Source organism: Hibiscus syriacus, unplaced genomic scaffold, assembly GCF_006381635.1.
Source record: "Hibiscus syriacus cultivar Baekdansim isolate YM2019G1 unplaced genomic scaffold, ASM638163v2 tig00111708_pilon, whole genome shotgun sequence".
Taxonomy (NCBI): domain Eukaryota; kingdom Viridiplantae; phylum Streptophyta; class Magnoliopsida; order Malvales; family Malvaceae; genus Hibiscus; species Hibiscus syriacus.
The window spans coordinates 2,438,179-2,461,224 of NW_024063159.1; the positions used below are offsets into that span (position 1 = coordinate 2,438,179).

General features: G+C 34.1%; 1 pseudogene; it reads left to right on the forward strand.

Moving 5' to 3' along the window:
- The window catches only part of LOC120168074, a 42,032-nt pseudogene extending 21,376 nt beyond the window's left edge, over positions 1-20,656 (forward strand).
- Positions 20,657-23,046: the final 2,390 nt, after the last annotated feature.

The following is a 23,046-nucleotide window of genomic DNA, read 5'->3' on the forward strand; positions in this document are numbered from 1 at the left end:
GAAGAAGAAGTTCATAATGAGAAGAATTTGTTCAACCTTTTGCTTAAATTCATCACTTGATGGATCAACTTTTCCAGAGAAAGTTCATAATGAGAAGAACTTATCTGAAGAAGGAAGAAGAAGTTCATAATGAGAAGAATTTGTTCAACCTTTTTGCTTAAATTCATCATTCAATGGATCAGCATTGCCAGGCCGAGTTCATAATGAGAAGTACTCATCTGAAGAAGGAAGAAGAAGTTCATAATGAGAAGAATTTGTTCAACCTTTTGCTTAAATTCATCACTTGATGGATCAACTTTTCCAGAAAAAGTTCATAATGAGAAGAACTCATCTGAAGAAGGAAGAAGAAGTTCATAATGAGAAGAGCTTATTCAACTTTTTGCTAAATTACATTACAAAAGGAAACAAATTATCATCCCCAGTGGAAAAGTTCATAATGAGAAGAACTAATCCCAAAGAAGATTTTGTTCAACATTACCATCATAATCAAATGAAGTCAAATGAAAAAAACTTATTGTCTTTTCGTCTTTGCCCTATTCTTGTTAATACAAGAATGAGCAAAGAGGGGCAGCTGAAGACACTAGTTTTTTACGTTTGGTTTTTTTTATTTTTATTTTTATTATTTATTATTATTATTATTAATATTATTATTTATTACAGGCCCAAATTACAACCCAAACAGGAGCCCAAATCTGGCCCAACTAAGCAAACCCATCATAAACCCTAAAACCCAACTAGGGTTTTTTATCCTAGTGCTGCCGCCTCTTTGCTTCTCCACCGTTGGATCTAGTATTGATCCAACGGTTCAGATCGTCTCAGCAGAAACCCTAGGGTTATGATACCCTAGGGCCACATGGCCGTCGTTCGTCAGCCAGCCGACACCTTCAATGCCAGGTGACCCAACCAGCAGCTGCCGACGCCTTGCTACCTTGACACCACCTCACCAGAATGCTCCAGAAGCATCTCGAGGTCATACACGTCGCTGCTCTAGAGGTGAGTCACCACTGGAAGTCTGGTGACTCACCGATAAACACCTCTGGGACCGGTCCGACGAGAGCCTCATCGAGGCCTATAAAACTAAACCTGCAAAAACAAAGAGGACACCAACAACAAGCAAAGACACAGAAGAACCAACAGCCACGGAGAGCAAGGAGACAGCAACAGAGAACAAAGACGAAAGAAGAAAAACGAAGGAAGACAGAAAGCTACCAACGATCCCAATCAACAACAAACCAAATAAAAAAAAAGAGAAAAGAGAGCTTACTTTGCCATCGGAGGCATTTGAAACATCGCCGGAAACCGTCGGATTTCGAAGGTAAAATCCTAGATCTAGGAAGATGCTCCTGTTGGGATGGTTGAGTTTCGAAGATTTTTAACCCTTAGGCCTTAGCTTCTTCTTTAGATTCTTCCTTTGGGTTTCACATCAAATTGAGGGTAAGAAATCCATCAAGGAAAGTGTACCATTATCACATTTGTCAGCCATAAAGCCATTTCACCGCCCACCACTGGTTGCAAGTCAAGACTATGAAATCAGGAAACATGGAACATCTGTAGGTTCACCTGAGGTTCATCTATCATCCAGGCTACAGGTATGCAGATTCACAAGCTACTCCTTATTACTGGACTTAAACTTTCAATGTTACATTTGCTTTTCGAATTATGCTAGTTTCTGATTTTTTGTTGCCGTTTACATGTCTGTACCCTGCTGTTGATGTTTTGTTTCCGTTTCCAAGATTATCTTCATGACAGTGTCCATGGTATTATGTCCTTCAGGTTACTGGAGAAGCAGAATGTGATGACACACCAATGCCTCCTAATGCTCTGCATGCAGCATTAGTTTTGAGCAAAAAGCCCCATGCTCGAATATTATCCATCAACGAATTAGGTGCCAAGTTTTCACATGGATTTGCTGGTATCTTCTTTGCCAAGGATATTTCCGGAAGTAATAAAATCGGACCAATTATTTTGGATGAGGAGCTATTTGCTTCAGAATTTGTCACTTGTGTGGGGCAGGTAAAAAAATGCTTATTGAAAACAATTTATACAGTAAACACATTGCATTGAAACTGATTTTGTAGTTTGTACAGGTTATAGGAATTGTGGTGGCTGATACTCATGAGAATGCTAAACTAGCTGCTGGAAAAGATCATGTGGAGCAGGAAGAGCTCCCAGCAATCTTGTCGATAGAGGATGCAATTGGTGCAAAAAGTTTTCATCCCAACTCACAGAGGTTTATGAGAAAGGGGATGTAGATCTTTGTTTCCAATCAGCTCAATGTGAAAAGGTAATAGAGGGGAAAGTTCAAGTGGGAGGTCAAGAACACTTCTACATGGAGACACAGACCAGCTTAGTTTGGACCATGGACAGTGGTAATGAAGTTCATATGATTTCGGCCACTCAAGTAAGATTGCCAAAACTTATAATTTCACTTATTCTTTGTATTTTCTTTCCCAACTGTGTTCATTATGTTCTTATATGGTTTGCTCGTGTTTGCTTACTACAAAAGTTAACCTAAAAGGTAAGTAGGATGCTTTGTCAAGTGTCTCTGTTGACTAAATGGTTTATCTTATGTCTGCTCTTTACATCATTTTTGTGACATTTTTGGAGATAGTGTAATTGTCATTGTTTGTGTATAGGCCCCTCATAAGCACCAGAAATACATTTCTCGTGTTCTCGGTCTTCCTATGTCTTAAGTAGTTTGTAAAACTAAAAGGATCGGTGGTGCATTCGGTGGGAAGGAGACAAGATCAGCCTTTATTGCTGCTGCTGCTGCTGCTGTGCCATCTTACCTGATGAATAAGCCAGTGAAATTGAAACTTGATAGAGATACCAACATGATTACAACAGGGCAGCGCCACGGCTTTCTCGGAAAGTTCAAGGTACTGCCTATTAAGTGGGATAACATGGTGGATCAATCTACTGAAACATTTCAATATTGTATGACAGTAGAATAAAATTACTTCATACAGGCTGGCTTTGGATCTTGAAATATACAATAATGATGGAAATTCATGAATCAGTCACCTGCGGTACTTGAGCATGCTATGTTTCACTCGGACAATGTCTATGAGATACCAAATGTCAGAATTTCTGGAAATGTTTTCTTCACTAATTTTCCAAGTAACACTGCATTCCGAGGACTTGGTGCTCCCCAACTGGATTCAAAGAATTGCTTTAGAACTCAAAAAGAGTCCAGAAGAGATCAGGGTAAGTTTTATGTTACTTTGTTACTCTCAATCATGCCACTGTTAAAAAAAACCAATATCATGGATCATTACTGAAAACTGTATCAGGAGATTAACTTTCAAGGTGAAGGATCAATAATGCAACAGTCAACAATTAGAACACTGTACTCTGGCTCAGGTCTGGAAAGAGCTGAAAGTATCTTGCGAATTTCTTAAGGTTCGAGAAGAAGTCGATGAATTTAATCTTCATAATCGGTGGAAGTAGCGAGGCATTTCCATGATTCCATCAAAATATGGCATACCATTTACAACCAAGTTCTTTACTCCGGTAACATGGAAATTTCAAAGATGCATGTATTTCTGTTGCTTGTCAAGATACAAATAAAGCAAATACATTAACTTTATCCATTAACACATGCATGTAGGCGGGAGCTCTTGTTAATGTCTACACTGATGGAACTGTTTTAGTTATGCACGGAGGCGTCGAGATGGGGCAAGGTTTACATACAAAAGTTGATCAAGTTGCAGCATCTTCCTTCAATATCCCTCTCAGTTCAGTCTTTATATCAGATACAAGTACTGACAAGGTTCCTAATGCTGCTCCAACAGCAGCTTCTGTTAGTTCTGACATGTATGCAGCTGCAACTTTGGATACATGTGAGCAGATAAAGGCAAGGATGGAACCAATTGCCTCGCAGCGTAATTATACTTCTTTCGCCGAGCTGGTCACTGCATGTTATCTGGAACGAATAGATCTTTCAGCCCACGGATTTTACATCACACCTGATATTGGCTTTGATTGGAGTACCGGTAAAGGGACGCCATTAAGTTATTACATTAAGTTATTATACCTACGGGCAGGGTTTTAAATAGCAGTCCGCGACCGCGATAGCATCCACAAAATAGCAGTAGCGCTGCCTTCCGATATACCCACAATAGCGCCCGCTATAGCCGCAATCGTGGTAAACGCGACATGACCGAAAACACGACCGCGACCGCATTTGAATCCCTGCCTACGGGGCTAAATTCTCTGAATTAGAAATCAATACATTGACCCGAGATTTCCACACAAGAACGGCAAAAGTTTTCATGGATCTAAGATACTCTCTCAATCCAGCAATAGATGTTGACCAGGTGCATTCCCTAACTTGATTATTTTAAGTTAAAATGTGTATTCACTTAGTTTTTCTTGTATTTTTAACACAGGTTGAAGGTGCGTTTATCCAAGGTCTTGGGTTGCCTTGGAAGAACTCAAGTGGGGCGATGCATCTTATAAATGGGTTCAACCAGGCTTCTTGTACACATGTGGTCCTGGAACTTACAAAATCCCTTCTCTAAACGATGTCCCGTTCAAGTTCATTGTTTCTCTTTTGAAGGTGGTGTAGTTGATTTGAAAAACTTGTTTCTTTTGATTCTAGATGATTTCAACTCTCTGTTTTTATATGTTTACGTGGTACTGGGCAGAGTCATCCAAATGTAAAAGCCATCCATTCATCAAAAGCTGTTGGCGAGCCTCCGTTTTTCATGGTTTCATCTGTTTTCTTTGTTGAAAGTTTAGCACCGAAAGTTGCACATTTCCACATAAAGTTGGCAGCAATTTGACAACAAGTTGGTTGAAAAATGACATGGTAAAATTATTAAATTAGTTCATGTACTTTAGGATATTTATAATTTTAGTTCTTAAGCTTCAACTATAAACACTCTAATTCATTTAACTTCAAAACCATCCCAAATCATTCTAATTTTCTCCCAATACTATAGAATTTAAAGAGTTTTCTTGAGAGTTGTTTCCTCCTTTTTATTAAGAGATAATTGTTATTGTTTTCTCCTTGTTAGATCGAGATAAGTTGTAATTTCTATTTTCTCATAGTAAAATTGTTGAGTTAATCGATCGACGAAATAGCCAAGAGGGGGTGAATTGACAATTAAAAATTTGGTGGAAGCTTTTACAGAAAATAGAAAATAATTGCACAACGATTTAGAGTGGTTCGACTTTCTCAACCAAAGTCTACGTCCACTACCTTAGCTATTCACACTAAGAATTTTCCAAAAATTCACTAATTTGTCTTTCTTTTGAGGACAAAGAGTAACCTTACAAATCTCTCAAGAATTATATACCAAATTCTTGAGAACACTCTCTCATAAAGAGATCAATACAAATTTCGTAAACTTACAGAAAAACCTCACAAGGCAATATGTTTGCACAATTCTAGAACAAAAAAAAGAACACTAAAAAAATAATACAATTGAGTACAAATGGTGTTCTTGAAAGCAAAATGAATATTGAATGAAAAATATACTTGAATTGTTCAAACTTGATGTTTACGGCTTTCTCTTTGTTTCTCTCACAATTCTTGTTGATCAATTAAGCTTGTTTAAATACACTTTGGATCACTTCTGAACGTTTGGGATCATTGGTGAAGTCAATAGAGCCGTTATTGAGTAATTATCATTTAAAAATCTGGTGGGAGCGTGGGTGCATCGGTACACTCTCAAAGGTGCATCGGTACACTATGTGTAAAATTTAAATATTTCGACCGTTATAAGACCTAGTGCATCGACACACTTGGGGTGCATTGGTACACTAATTACATTCGATGTTTCAAAAGAGCCAGGAGTGTATCGATGCATGGTCTGTGCATCAATACATAAAATGCATTCGATGTTTCAATAAAATCAGGAGTGCATCGATGCACGGCTGTGCATCGGTACACAAAATTCATTCGAATTAGGGAGTGCATCGGTACATCCCTTTATAAAATTGATTTTTTGCTCGATTAAAGTTCGAAATACTTTGTAAAAATTTGTTTCAAAAATATTTTAAGTTTAAAACACAATTTTACACTTTAGTAAGGAATGAAATTGACCTTTGAAAAACTTAGAGTAATATTTTTTTTATTCGAGTAATTTAATCGAATATACTTTAAAAATGATTATAAAATCTTAAAATTCAATAACACTTAATTTGTTATATCAAAATATTTTCAACAATCTCCCATTTTTGATATAACAAAACATTTAAGTAATTTTAAGATTTTATTTGAAAATCATTTTTGAAATCAATTTTGAATTACCCCCCTTACTATATTCTCCCCCTTTTTGTTAAATCAAGAAGACTCTATAAAACGTTTTTAAACAATATTGATACTCCTTTTTTAGGAAAATAGCCAATTGATACATAAAATTTAAAACTTAAGCTGCAAATATCACAATCAAGAGAAATGTTAGCCATTAGTTCTATAAATCAATATCCATAATATGAGATGGTAATTGGTCATATTTCAACTAATATGTAAATGATGCAAAAACTAATAAACATTAAGCTCAAATTAAAAATTCAACCAAACCAAATATATAAATATAAGCACTTAAGTTCAAACATCCAAACATCCATATCAAATTCAAACATTAAATCATCCAAAATATATCAATCTAAAAACATCAAAATATAAGTATTAAGTTCAATCCAAGAAAACAAAGAAAGAAACGGTCTAATCGTCCATCGGTGGAGCAAGAGGTGATAAATGTGCCCATATATTGGCCACATCACTTGTAAGCGCATCGACCCTCTCGGCCATAGCATCGAAATGATGATTCATCGCTTCATTGTTAGCAGTTAGATACGACTTGATGGAGGAAAACCTCCTGTCAAGATTCTCCATAAACGATCGGAAGTATGGAATCATCTGACTATCTTGTTGTGTCGTCTCATCCTCGGGTACGTGTTCGTCGATATCTTGAAATAGCTCTTGAAGTTCTGGATCATCATCCGCTGCCGGTGCCTGAGGAACTCGTGAAGAGCTAGCTCTCGGTGTTTTCTCAATGGATCAAACCCATTGACCCTTTTTCTCGGACCATCCCGATTTCTTTAAGGATGTGAGATTTATTTGGTTCTGGAGAGGGATGGGAATATCAAGCGAAACCTTAAGCCTGAGTTTGATAAACAGATTACTAAGGAGACAACCGTAAATTAAAGTTTCGACATTTTTGGAAGGGACAACATTTATGGTATCTACTAATTCACCGAAAAATAATCTGTGGCAAATTTATTTTCTTGTTATGTTGGATACAATGTATCCACCATAAATATAAGACTCTAAGAGATGAGTACCTACCTACGGATGGTCTAAACCACCAAGAGATCATCAAGTGAATGAATCGCTCGTGATGAGTTCTTAAGGTACTTACATTATCCTTAGCTTTATAGGCTGTAGCCACAATCTCTCTTTCATTATCTAGACCCGCGTTATCTAACCCAAAGTTAGAAGCGATTGTGTCGGAGTCAATATAAAGGAATTGACCTAAAAGATAAGATCAAATCCCTATGGTTTCAGTTTGACGCTCGTTTTGGACACAGACCGCATTGGCATAGAAAATGCAGACTAGTTGATGATAGAAAATCGGTTTAAGGTTAAAAAGTTTATCAAGTTTCCTGGATTTAAGGGTAGAAAGATATTCAAAATTCATATCGACCATGGCTTGAATAGAGGGGATACTCTCTTCGCAGATTTTATAAGATTGGAAAGAATTCATGTACCTATGGTAGAGGTTTTCTCTACGACCGGGTTGGTTAAAACATGAATTGAGAATGGTCATATCTGGATCGTTCGGGTTTGAATTTGGAGGTGGAGGTCGAATAGGAGGTCGGTTTTGACTCGAATGACTAGATGACGTCCTAGGGCGTTTAGACATGATTAAAGGTCGGAATAGGTAAGATTACTTGCAAATTTAAAACACATGTATGCAATATAATCAATCTCAAAACTCAATACGAGTCCTCAATATTCAAGGTTCTCTAAAATAATCCTAATTGGCAAAATTTTGAAAACTATTTTGAAAAACAATGTTTGAAAAATCATAGTATGTATAGTTTTCATAATAATAATATAATTCAATAAAAAACAACACTTTTAAAATCAAAAATAGAATATTTTTTTTATTTCGAAAATTCCAAAATATTTTGAAAAATTATGTGTTTTTATGAAATTAGTTGTAAAATCTAGTTTAGAAACATCATATAATCAATGCCCGATATAAAGTTTAACCTAGAACTAATTAAAACTAGTCCTAAGTTCAACATTAATAAAAAAGTAGTTTTTAGAAAAATACCTTGAAGATTTTCGGATTTGAGAGGAATTTAATGATTTTTGCACGGATTTGTTGATGCAAGCAAGATTAGGAGTTGAAAAACGAGTGGAATCTGACTTAAATTGTTGGTTTTGGAGCAATTTTGAGAGTAGGGGTTGAGAGAATAAGAACGATGATAATAGAGTGATATTTGGGTTTTTGGCAAAATGTTATAATTTTAGGGATTTAAGCCTAAAACCCGACGAGTGTATCGATGCACTGTATAGTGCATCGGTGCACCTTCAAGGAATGCATCGGTGCACCTTCATAGTGTATCGATGCATATTCAAAGGTGCATTAGTACACTTTCATAGTATATCGATGCATAGTGCACAAAAATGTTAAAATCCGTTTTTAAACACTCAAAATGCTAAATTAATTAACTCTAGTGGTATTGACAACTCAAAGATCAAAAATTAACAATGTTCAATCAAATAAGACTATCCTTAAATTTTATTTGAACATACAATTAATTTTTACTAAGAATCATAAACTCCCCCTAACTATTAGCAAAAAATGTAATCAAAAACATTATTTTTTATAAGCATTTTTCAAAACTAATTAAAAGTGCTACAATTATTTTAAACACTAAGTCAAGGTAGGGTTGTTAAACCTAATTCTCTCCTAAGTGTCCAAAATCTTTCTTTATCTAAAGGTTTTGTAAAAATATCCGCTAATTGATGAAAAGGATCAACATATTCTAGAACTATATCTCCTTTAGTGACATGATCTCTAATGAAATGATGTTTAATTTCAATGTGCTTAGTTCTAGAGTGTTGGATGGGATTTTTAGTGAGACAAATAGCAGTAGTATTGTCACACTTGATAGGTATGATACTAACTTCAATTCAATAATCTAAAAGTTGTTGTTTCATCTATAAAACTTGTGTGCAACAACTACCCACTGAAATGTATTCTGCTTCAGTGGTAGATAATGCAACACAATTTTGTTTCTTTGAAAACCATGAAATCAACATATTTCCTAGGAATTGACAAGTACTGGAGGTACTTTTCCTATCTATTTTGCATCCCCCATAACCCGCATCAGAGAAGGCATGCAAGCTAAAGCTAGAGTCTTTAGGATACCAAAGTCCTAAACTAGGAGTGTCCTTAAGGTATCTAAAGATTCTCTTAACTGCTAGTAGATGTGATTCCTTAGGGCATAATTGAAATCTAGCACATAAGCAAACACTAAACAATATGTCTGGTCTACTTGTGGTTAGATATAGCAAAGAACCAATCATTGATCTATATAATTTAACATCCACACATTTACCTCTTTCATCTTTGTCAAGCTTTATTGATGAGCTCATTGGAGTGGCAAGAGGTCTCCTATTTTCCAATCCAAAATTCTTGAGCATATCCTTGATTTATTTTGCTTGATTGATGAAGATGCCATCTTTTCTTTGCTTGATTTGAAGTCCCAAGAAAAATGAGAGCTCCTCTATCATGCTTATCTCGAATTCATTCTGCATTAGCTTAGACAATTCTTAGCAAAGAACATCATTAGTAGAACAAAATATTATATCATCAACATAAATTTGAACTACTAATAAATTTTTACCTTTATGTTTTAAAAACAATGTAGTGTCAACCTTCCCTTTTGAAAAACCTTTTTCAATTAAAAAAATTGACAATCTTTCATTCCAAGCTCTAGGAGCTTGTTTTAAACCATAAAGTGCTTTTGTCAATTTAAAAACATGATCTAGAAATTTTGAATCTTCAAAACCAAGAGGTTGTTCCACATACACTTCTTTTATAAAACCATCTAAAAATGCACTTATAACATCCATTTGATATAATTTAAATTCATTGAAACATGCAAATGCTAATAACATTCTTATTGCTTCCATTCTAGCTACGGGAGCGTATATTTCATCATAGTCTATGCCCTCCTCTTGAGTATAGCCTTGAGCAACAAGTCTAGCCTTGTTCCTCACTATATTACCACTTTCATCAAGCTTATTCCTAAATACCTATCTAGTGCCTACAATAGATTTATTACTAGGCATTTCAACTAATGTTCATACTTTACTTCTCTCAAATTGATTTAATTCTTCTTGCATAGCCATAATCCAATTTTCATCATCTAATGCTTCTTTGATATCCTTAGGCTCTATGCATGAAATAAATGCAACATAATTACATATATTTCTAAGAGAAGATCGAGTTGTTACCCCTTTGGATGAATCACCTATTATTTCACCATCCTTGACATAGTTGTATTCTCTTGGGTAAGAGACTTCTCTTTCTTCAATGGTTGGATTCTCGAGAACATCGTGAGTTTCCTCATCTTTCGTTTCTTCCCTTGATGATGGTTCTCCAACGTCATGTCTAACGTCATTTGCTTTTACAATACCTACGTCATCATCAACACAAGAATCCTTCCTCAGAAGGGGATTATCATCGAAAACAACATGTATAGACTGTTCTACCACTAAAGTTCTTTTATTAATACTCGATAAGCTTTAGAATTTAAGGAATAACCCAGAAAAATTTCTTCATCACTTTTAGCATCAAATTTGTCAAGATTTTCTTTACCGTTGTTTAAAACAAAACATTTACATCCAAAAGGATGAAAATAACTAATGTTAGGCTTTTTATTTTTGAAAAGTTCATATGGAGTTTTCTTTAAAATTGGCCTAATCATTACTCGGTTTATAACATAACAAGCGGTATTTGTGGCATTTTCCCAAAAATATTTTGGTAAATTGTTTTCACAAAGCATGATTCTAACCATTTCTTCTAAAGTTCAATTTTTCCTCTCAACAACTCCATTTTGTTGAGGGGTTCTAGGTGCTAAAACATTATGGCTAATACCATTAGAATTACAAAACTAAGTAAATCCAAGATTTTCAAATTCAGTACCATGATCACTCCTGACACTAGTTATGAAGTAACCTTTTTCGTTTTGGATTACTTTTGAAAATGTGATGAATTTTTCTAATGCTTCATCTTTAGTACTTAAGAATAGAACCCAATTATATCTAGAATAGTCATCTACCAATACAAAGCAATATTGTTTTCCACTAAAGCTAATAGTTCTAATTGGCCCAAAAAGATCTATATGGATCAATTGTAATAATCTACTAGTTGATACATCATTAATGGATTTAAAGGAAGTTTTTCTATGTTTTCCTTTAGCACATGCATCACAGATTTTATCATTATCAAATTTTAGCTTTGGCAACCCTCTTACTAAATCTCCTTGAATTAGTCTTTGTAAAATACTCATGCTAGTGTAGTCTCCTATGCCATAACCAACTATCATGCTCATCCTTAGCAACTAGGCATGAATTAGTCATATTTATTGTATTTAAATGCACCATGTAAATGTTTCCTATTCTATGACCAACAAGCATAATCCGATTAGATGCAATGTCAACGACTTTACAACAATTAGTTTCAAACATGACATTGTATCCCTTATCGTATAATTGACTAATAATCAATAGATTATGCTTTAATCCATTCACATATAAAACATTTTTAATTTGTATGGAAGAGGTATTACCTATAGTATCTATACCTTCAACGTGACCTTTTGAATTATCACCAAAAGTCACCTCTCCTCTATTTTTTTCATTAAGCTTTATGAACCGGCTCTTGTCTCCGGTCATATGTCTTGAGCATCCACTATCAAGATACCATGAGTTTGAATTTGTTTCCCGTTCCTTGTAGCAATGCTCCTTTCCCTACAAACATAGATTAATTTTTGATTTTTGGTACCCAAATTCTTTTGGGTCCATATTCATTAGTCTCCAAAATTCTAGTCCCTTTGGGTATCCATTTGTGTAGGATATCCTTATCTTTAGTAGTAATGTGTTCTTTAGGAACCCATATACTTCTAACGATTTTTCCATTAGAGATTCTTCGGGGACCTATATGATTGTAGTTTTTAAAACTTTTTCTAACAAAGTTGGATTTTGAACTTTCTCCATTTTCAAAACTTTTTGTTCCAACTTTATTAAAAGATGCTTTAAGATCATCAATTTCTTTTTGATGATCATCGTTGACCTTTGAAAGTAAATTATGCAAATCAGAAAATTTCTTTTCAAACTCATCTAGTTTGATTTGTAAATCTTTGATTTTACTTTTAAGATCATTGTTGGTCTTGGATATGAGATTATTTTCGTTTTTCAATTTTGAAATATCATTTTTGTATTTTAAAAATAATTTCTCATCATCCAAAGCCAACCCAATATATTCCTCTAACATCTTATCAAAAGAATAATCTTCGAAATTAAATGAGCTAGAGGTTACCTGAGAATCCTCCTCGAAAGCCATCAAGCACAAGTTTGCTACTTCTTGTTCATCTTCATCGGAAGCTTCATCATCGCTCCATGTAGCCACGTGTGCCTTATGCTTCTTCTTGGATTGACCTTTTTTCCTTAATTTGTATGGAAGAGGTATTACCTATAGTACCTATACCTTCAATGTGACCTTTTGAATTATCACCAAAAGTCACCTCTCCTCCATTTTTTTTATTAAGCTCTATGAACCGGCTCTTGTCTCCGGTCATATGTCTTGAGCATCCACTATCAAGATACCATGAGTTTGAATTTGTTTCCCGTTCCTTGTAGCAATGCTTCTTTCCCTACAAACATAGATTAATTTTTGATTTTTGGTACCCAAATTCTTTTGGGTCCATATTCATTAGTCTCCAAAATTCTAGTCCCTTTGGGTATCCATTTGTGTAGGATATCCTTATCTTTAGTAGTAATGTGTTCTTTAGGAACCCATATACTTCTAACGATTTTTCCATTAGAGATTCTTCGGGGACCTATATGATTGTAGTTTTTAAAACTTTTTCTAACAAAGTTGGATTTTGAACTTTCTCCATTTTCAAAACTTTTTGTTCCAACTTTATTATAAGATGCTTTAAGATCATCAATTTCTTTTTGATGATCATCGTTGACCTTTAAAAGTAAATTATGCAAATCAGAAATTTTCTTTTCAAACTCATCTAGTTTGATTTGTAAATTTTTTATTTTACTTTTAAGATCATTGTTGGTCTTGGATATGAGATTATTTTCGTTATTAAATTTTGAAATATCATTTTTGTATTTTAAAAATAATTTCTCATCATCCAAAGCCAACCCAATATATTCCTCTAACATCTTATCAAAAGAATAATCTTCGAAATTAAATGAGCTAGAGGTTACCTGAGAATCCTCTTCGAAAGCCATCAAGCACAAGTTTGCTACTTCTTGTTCATCTTCATCGGAAGCTTCATCATCGCTCCATGTAGCCACGTGTTCCTTATGCTTCTTATTGGATTGACCTTTTTTCCTTAATTGTGGGCAATCATATTTAACATGCCCGAGCTTTTTTGCATTCATAGCAAATGATCGGGTCCTTCTCTTTTGGTTCATTCTTGAAGCCTTCATTACGTTTGAATTTTCTTTCTCTGTTGGGCTTCATTAATTTTCTGAACCACTTGGCAAATAATGACATTTCCTCATCATCATCATATTCATCCGAATCACTCTCATCCTTTGTGGATTTGAGAGAAACTCCATCGTTCTTCTTCTTCTCCGTCTCTTTCTTTGTCTCATACTTCTTTTTGAGATCTACCTCATCTTGAAGCATCATTTCATGCGTGAGGAGAGAACCAATTAGCTCATCGAGGGCCAAATATTTTAAGTTTTTAGCCTCGATGATCGCCATCTTCTTTGATTGTTAAGATTTTAGAAGAGAGTAAACGAACTTTCTCACAAGCTTCTTCTTTCGAATGATCTCTCCATATGATTTGAGACCATTCACAATCGTGGAAAATCTATCCGTCATATCTTTGATATCTTCATCCGATTTCATCCTGAAATTTTCATAGCTAAGAGTTATAAGACTAATTTTAGATTCTTTTACCTCGTTTGTACCTTCATGAGTGACATGTAGTTTATCCCATATCTCCTTGGCAGTTGTACAAGATGAAACTCTTCCATATTCATCTGGTCCAAGAGCACAAAAAATAATATGGATAGCCTTTGAATTGAGCTGAAACATTCTTGTCTCTACTTCACTCCACAATCTTGAATGAGTTGAAGGTATGATGTATCTGTTTTCTATGATATTCCATGTTCTCATGTCACTTGCTTGAATGAAGTACCTCATTCTATTCTTCCAATAAGTATAATTAGCTCTATTGAAGAAATGAGGCTTGTTGATGGGTAATGAATCAAGACCAAAGTCAAAGTTTGAAGTGGAGGCCATTGATTACTTGAATATCGACATAACTCTTCCCGAATCGACTCAAGAGGTGATTAAACCTTGAAATGAGTGATGCCCTGATACCAATTGTTGAGTTAATCGATCGACAAAATAGCCAAGATGAGGTGAATTGGCAATTAAAAATTTGGTGGAAGCTTTTGCAGAAAATAAAAAATAATTGCACAGCGATTTAGAGTGGTTCGACTTTCTCAACCAAAGTCTACATCCACTACCTTAGCTATCTACACTAAAGATTTTTCACAAATTCACTAATTTTTCTTTCTTTTGAGGACAAAGAGTAACCTTACAAATCCCTCGAGAATTATACACCAAATTCTTGAGAACACTCTCTCTTAAAGAGAACAATATAAATTTCGCAAACTTACTGAAAAACCTCACCACAATTCTAGAACAAAGAAAGAACACAAAAAAATAACGCAATTGAGTACAAAGGGTGTTCTTGAAAGTAAAATGAATATTGAATGGAAAATAGGCTTGAATTGCTCAAACTTGATGTTTAAGGCTTTCTCTTTATTTCTCTCACAATTCTTGTTGATCATTGGCTTCTAAGCTTGTTTAAATACACCTTGGATCACTTCTAAATGTTGGGGATCATTGGTGAAATCAATAGAGCCATTATTGAGTAATTATCATTTAAAATATGGTGGGAGCGTGGGTGCATCGGTACACTCTCAATGGTGCATCAGTACACTATGTGTAAAATTTAAAAATTTCGACCGTTATAAGACCTAGTGCATCGGTACACTTTGGGTGCATCAGTACACTAATTACATTCAATGTTTCAAAAGAGCCAGGAGTGTATCGATGCATGGTCTATGCATCGGTACATAAAATGCATTCGATGATTCAATAAAATCAGGAGTACATGGATGCATGGTTGTGCATCGGTACATAAAATGTATTCAAATTAGGGTGTGCATCGATACATCAAAGAGTGCATCGGTACATCCCTTTATAAAATTGATTTTTGGGTCGATTAAGGTTCGAAATACTTTGTAAAAATTATTTCAAAAATATTTTAAGTTTAAAACACAATTTTACACTTTAGTAAGGAATGAAATTGACCTTTGAAAAACTTGGAGTAATATTTTTGATATTCGAGTAATTTAATTGAATATACTTTAAAAATGATTATAAAATCTTAAAATTCAATAACACTTAATTTGTTATATCGAAACATTAAAATGTTTTCAACAGAAATTCTTCTATCTTTGCCCGTGGTTTTTACCCTATATTATTTAGGGGTTTTTCACGTAAAATTTGTTTGTTCTTTCTCTTCATTTTTATTTTTTTCAAATTATCAATTGCGATTTTGCTCTATCTGATAGTCGTATTCAGCAGTAATTAACCTCAGAGCCGTATTTGAGTGTGTAATACTAATATCTACTTATTGTTTTTGTGGTTGCCACTAAAAGGTGGATCCTTCAATATAAGAAAGTAAGAAGGTATTACTCTTTCTTTGAAGGTTCCAGAGAACTATTCATGATAGTGAAATAGTGGGAGATATCCGTAATAGAAGCTATGTCAACAAAATTTGATATTGAAAAGTTCAATGGGAGAAATTTCTCATTGTGAAAATTAAAGATGAAAGGCATCCTGAGGAAAGACGGTTGTCTAGCGGCTATTAGTGAAAAGTCGGTAGATTTCACAGATGACAGCAAATGGAACGAGATAGACGAGAATGCTATGACAAACTTTCATCTAGCATTAGCAGATGAAGTATTGTAAAGAATCGAGGAGAAGAAGACAGATAAGGAGATATGGGATCATCTCACCAAACTGTACGAGGCCAGATCGTTGCACAATAAAATTTTCCTTAAGAGGAAATTGAAGACTCTCCGTATGTCAGAATCTACTTCAGTGACGGAGCACTTAAACACACTGAACACTTTATTTTCTCAGCTTACATCCTTAAGATGTACAATATGAAAACAAAAGGTGCTGAGATTCTACTTCAAAGTCTACTTGATTCGTATGATCAACTCATCATCAACTTGACAAACAGTAATGTCACCAGTCTAGTCTTCGATGACGTTGCAGCTGTTGTTCTACAAGAAGAAAATCAACGCAAGAGCAAGGAAGATAGACAAGTAAATCTGCAACAAGCAGAAGCTTTGACAACAATGAGAGGGAGATCAACAAAACATAGCCAAAACAGTCACAAATATGGTAGATCAAAGTCGAGAAGTAAAAAGAATTTAAAGTGCTACAAATGTGGAAAGAATGATCACTTGAAGAATGATTGTTGGAGTCTAGGTAAAAACTTCAATCCACAAGGAAATACCGCAAACACTTCAGATGATGGAGATGATATATGTTGTGAATCGTCAACCACCGTGGAAGGTAGAAAGAGATTTACAGATATATGGCTCATTCATTCAGGAGAAACATATCACATGTCCTCAAGAAAGGAATGGTTCCATCATTATGAACCTATCTCAGGAGGATCTGTGTATAGTTGTAATGATCATACCTTAGAGATCGTTGGCGTGGGAACCATCAAATTGAAGATGTATGATGAAACAATTAAAGTTGTTCGAGATGTGTGGCACGTGAAAGGCCTGAATAAAAATTTATTATCCTATAGATTGTTGGATAATAATTCAAGCAAGATTGAAACACGAAAAAGAATCATGAAGGTGTTCCGTGGAGCGCTTGTGGTGATGAAAGCGAAAAAATAACAGCAAACTTGTACATGTTGAAGGGGGAGACTTTGCTAGAAGAAAAAGCCTTTGTTGCCTCATGTAGTTTAGATTCTGCAATGATATGGCATCAGAAACTTGGACACATGTCAGAACAAGGAATGAAAGTCCTTGTGGAGAAAAAACTACTTCTAAATTTAACAAAGGTATCACTTACTTTGTGTGAGCATTGCATAACAAGTAATGATCACTGGTTAAAATTCAACATGTCAAATTACATAGGGAAAAATGTTCTAGAATTGGTTCATTCTGATGTATGGCAATCACCAATTACATCCCTAGGTGGAGTAAAATACTTTGTCTCATTTATTGATGATTACTCTAGGAGACGTTGGGTGTACCCTATTAAGAAGAAGTCAGATGTGTTTTCAACTTTCAAAAACTTCAAAGCGCGGGTGGAACTTGATTCTGGAAATAAGATCAAGTGTTTCAGAACAGATAATAGAGGAGAATACACAAGTGAAGAATTTAATGACTTTTGCGGGAAAGAATGCATCAAAAGACAGCTCACAGTGGCGAACACTCCTCAACAAAATGTAGTGGCAGAGAGGATGAACAGAACCTTGTTAGAAAGAACAAGAGTAATGTTGTGGGCTGTAGGCCTAGAAAAATCATTTTGGGCAGAAGCAGACAATACCGCCTGTTATTTGGTGAATTAAGCTCCATCAACTGCAATAGAGCTGAAGACACCTCAAACCTCTATGTATTTGGAAGTATAGTGTACATGATGTACAACTCCCAAGAAATTTCAAAGTTGGATCCAAAATCCAGGAAATGTAAATTCTTGGAGTATGTTGATGGAGTAAAGGGGTATCCCTTGTAGGATCCCACTGCCTACAAAGTGATCATCAGCAGGGATGTTATCTTTGTAGAAGATAAACTACAAAGAAAAAAAGAAGATGATAGCACTGAAAAGTCAAAGACTACACAGATACATGTGGAAAATGAGTTTGAACAAGGAAATTCTTCTGAAGTAGAACCAACACATGATGAAAAAGAACCAGAGAGTTTTAAAGCTCCAACAACTTGTCAATCAGATTGTGTGAGAATACGTCCCAATTGGCACTCAGATTATGTTATAGAAGAAAATATTGCATACTGCCTTTAACAGAGGACGGTGAGCCATCAACATTCTAGGAGGCAATAAACATCTCAGATGCTTCACTATGGATGATGGCGATGCAAGAAGAAATTGAAGCCCTTCATAAAAATAATACATGAGACCTTGTGCCACTACCACAAGGAAGGAAGCCAATTGGTGACAAATAGGTCTTCAAAATCAAGCAAAATGGTGACGATCAAGTTGAGAGGTATCGTGCAAGACTGATGGTTAAAGGATATGCTAAAAAAGAAGGTATTGATTTCAATGAAATCTTTTCTCATGTGGTTTGACTAACAACAATTCAAGTAGTCTTGGCAATGTGTGCTACATTAAACTTACATCTAGAGCAGCTAGATGTTAAAAGAGATTTTCTTCATGGAGATATTGAAGAAGAGATTTACATGCTCCAGCCTAAAGGTTTTGAAGAAAAAAAAACAACTTGGTTTACAGGTTGAACAAATCTCTGTACAGTCTAAAGAAGGTGTCGAGGTGTTGGTATAAGAGATTTGATTCCTTTATTATGTGCATTGGATATAACAAATTTAATGCAGACCCTTGCGCTTATTTCAAGAGGTTTGGTGAGAACGATTTTGTTATACTGTTGTTGTATGTGGATGACATGTTGGTTGTAGGACCCAACAAAGATCATATTGAAGAATTAAAGGCACAACTGGCTAGGGAATTTGAAATGAAGGACTTGGGATCAACAAACAAGATTCTGGGGATGCAAATTCACCGATACAAAAGTAATAGGAAGATTTGGCTTTCACAAAAGAATTACTTTAAGAATATATTGCCACAATTCAACATGCAAAATTGTAAGCCAATTTCTACCCCTTTTCCTATTAACTTCAAATTATCCTCCAGTATGAGTCATAGCAGTGAAAAATAGAGGATGAAGATGTCTCGAGTACCGTATGCATCGGCAGTGGGAAGTTTAATGTTCACTATTATATGCACAAGACCAGACATTGCACAACCAGTGGGAGTGGTTAGTCGGTTCATGGTGAATCCAAGCAAATAGCATAGGAATACAATAAAGAGGATTTTGAGATACATTAAAGGGACCTCAAATGTTACATTATGTTACAGAGGATCAAAATTACTTATCAATAGGTATGTTGATTCTGCCTATGCAGGGGATTTGGATAAAAGCAAATCTACTACAGGATATGTGTTTAAAGTTGCTGGTGGAGCTGTAAGATGGGTTTCAAAATTGCAGTCAGTTGTGGCTACGTCCACAAAAGAGGCATAATATGTAACAACTACACAAGCCAGTAAAGAAGCAATTTGGTTGAAGATGCTATTGGAAGAGCTTGGGCACAATCAATAGTATGTCTCTTTGTTTTGTGACAGTCAAAGTGCCTTGCATCTAGCAAGGAATCCATTATTTCATTCAATGACAAAATACATATGAGTTCAGTTCCATTTCATTCGTGAAAATGTGGAAGAATGGATGATAGATATGCAGAAGATCCATACCAAAGACAACATAGCATATTTCATGACAAAGGCGATCAATGCTGATAAATTTACTTGGTGTCGGTTATCTTGTGGCCTTTTAGAAACATAAACAACATGATGTTACAAGGTAGAAAGAATAATGTGAAGATATGATTGTTCCAATCAAATCTTCAAGTAGGAGATTGTTGAAAGTTGGCACCGAAAGTTGCACACTTCCACATCAAGTTGGCAACAAGTTGGTTGAAAAATGGCATGGTAAAATTTCTAAATTAGTCCATGTACTTTAGGATATTTACAAGATCAATCCTTAAGCTTCAACTATAAATATCCTAACCCATTTAGTTTCAAAAGCATCCCAAATCATTCTAGTTTTCTCCCAATACTAGAGAATTTAGAGAGTTTTCTTGAGAGTTGTTTTCTCCTTTTTATCAAGAGAGAATTGTTATTCTTTTCTCCTTGTTAGATCAAAATAAGTTGTAATTCCTATTTTCTCATAATGAAATTCTTCTATATTTGCCCGTGGTTTTTTACCCTATATTATTTAGGGGTTTTCCACGTAAAATTTGTGTATTCTTTATCTTCATTTTTATTTTCTCAAATTATCAGTTGAGATTTTTCTCTATCCGATAGCCTTATTCCACAACATTCTTTGCCATCAAAGATGCCATTTTAGCTGCCAGAGCAGAAACAGGTCACACCATGTGGTTTCCGCTCGATAATCCGGCGACGCCCGAAAGAATCAGAATGGCTTGTTTAGATGAATTTGCTGCACCATTTGTAAGCTCTGATTTTCACCCCAAGCTTAGTGTTTGAGATGCTCGTTTTAGTCATGGATAGTCTATGCACCATTGATTATGCCACGAACTGATACAGGAATAGATCGAGAAGAAGCGCGTGGTGATTTATTGAACATATAATCTAATAAGTGGAATGGTATTTACATTCTCTTATTCAAAATTAAAAGTTTATTTTCTATTCTTCAATTATTAAAAAAAATAAATGCTTTCTTAATTTAATTTCCTTTTCACTTTATCAAGTAATGTTTTAAATCAAATATGAAATGTTACTCAACAATCAATATCAGGCGTTAAATTTAATTATGTTGGTCTAATGAACAACCAAATATAAATGATTATAAGCAAGTTTGAACCAATCTCTAGACTTTTTCTTCCACCATGACAATTAATTTGTACGTCTGTTTACTTGTATAGTTATTATAGTATTTTATAATCTAATAATATATTATATCAATTTTAACATGTTTATTTATTTGTATTATATTTTTTAATTATTATCATATTATCAAAACTTAATAATGCAAACCAATAGAGTTAATATTTTTCAAAAATAAATAATGTAGTTAATAATTTTTTTAATAGTATGGAATGATGACAAAGTAATATATGTTCATAATTTTATTAACTTATTGATAATACACATATTTTGCGGCTCAGTTGCTCGAATTTAAAATCTCTATGAAGAATGATATCTTTTTTACCATTGAATTAAGTGGATAGGTTCAACTGATTAAATATATATATTTATATATTTGTGAAGCATAGCGATTAGATTTATTAAAGGTTGATTGTTTAAATAAGAATATTAACTTTTAAGGGTTATGAGTTAAATTGTTTTAATAAACAACTGTATAAGAGTTCAATATTTTTAAACTTATCAAATATGAAATTAATTTTTTTTAAATGATTGAATAAAAGTTTTAAAATCTTTAAAATTATTTAATTAAGGATTTAATAGTTTTACAATAATTATTATTTGAATATATTTTTACAATAATAATTACTTTTTAATTAAGGACTTAATTAAGTGAAGTAGGATGTGACCTATAAAACTCAATAATAATATGAAACGCGGGAAAAAGTGCCCAAATAAGGCATCAGGAATGTTTAATTCTCAAACTAATGCACTCATCCGATTAATTCCTCATCTAGTGTATTTTCTACAGTACCTCCTAAAGTCCCCAGGTTATCTCGGCATCTTCAGGCTAAAATTTTGCTCCATTGGAATACCAGGCGTCTTTAGTTAATTTTTTTCTGATTACTGTGCATTTTTTGGGGACTTTCCCGAAAAATCACCTTTTCCTTAAATATTTAGGTGTCAAACACCCTTTGAAATAATATTCATGATCTAACACCCTTTGTATTATTTAATTTTTTTAGTATTTTATTTTTTTCCCTTAAATCATTATGTTAAAATATGTACTGAAGCGACGTCTTTCTTCTAGTACTTCTAACATGAACCTTCCTTGAAATCTTCATTATCACCTCCTCAAGAGTTATGTTTATCTTGAAGGATATTTTAACATAATGATTTGATACGAAAACAGCGTCGGTTTCATATTCCTGAATTTCTTCATCATAATAAACAATAGCTAAAATTCGCTTCATTCTTACACATAAACGTAAATAATTTAAATAATATAATTTTATATTATTACCGTATCGACAAAAATATTTCGATGTATGCTTTCACTTTCCAATTTTACAACCACAAAAATTAATTGAAAATAATTACTATAATATTTTTTTCAAATAATCATATATAATTATAAAAAATATTATATATTAAAAAACTTACCTTACAACGAAAGATCGAACGAACTTATGAATCAAAGATAAGAGGATTATCGGGTGATATTTAAGTAAATATTATCTCAAAGGGTATCTGACACGTAAATATTTAAGGAAAAGGTATTTTTTGGGAAAATCTCCAAAAATGCACAGTAATCATAAAGAATTTAACTAAAGACGCCGGGTAATCCCATGGAGCAAAATTTTAGCCTGAAGACGCCGAGATATCCTGGGGACTTTAGGAGGTACTGTAGAAAATACACTAGATGGGGAATTAATCGGATGAGTGCATTAGTTTGGGTATTAAACATTTCCACATGCCTTATTTGGGCACTTTTGCCATGAAACGCAGTTAGCCGGTCAGTTGAACCAATCAATTAGCAGGAGTCAATGAATTGTGTCTCCAAAGAAAAGAAATTTAAATAAATCAAGATGAGCTTAGCTATTCCATATATAATTTCATACAGAGTTTTCTAAATTTACTAGACATCATTAAAAAGTATGTATATATACAATAATATTTGGTAGATCGATATTGTAAATAAAGAAGAAATTAAGATTAAATATTAAAAGAGATTATTTTGTATAACTTTTAAAAATAAATTTATAAATTTATTGAGTTGTCTCAACGATAAAAAGAAACGTTA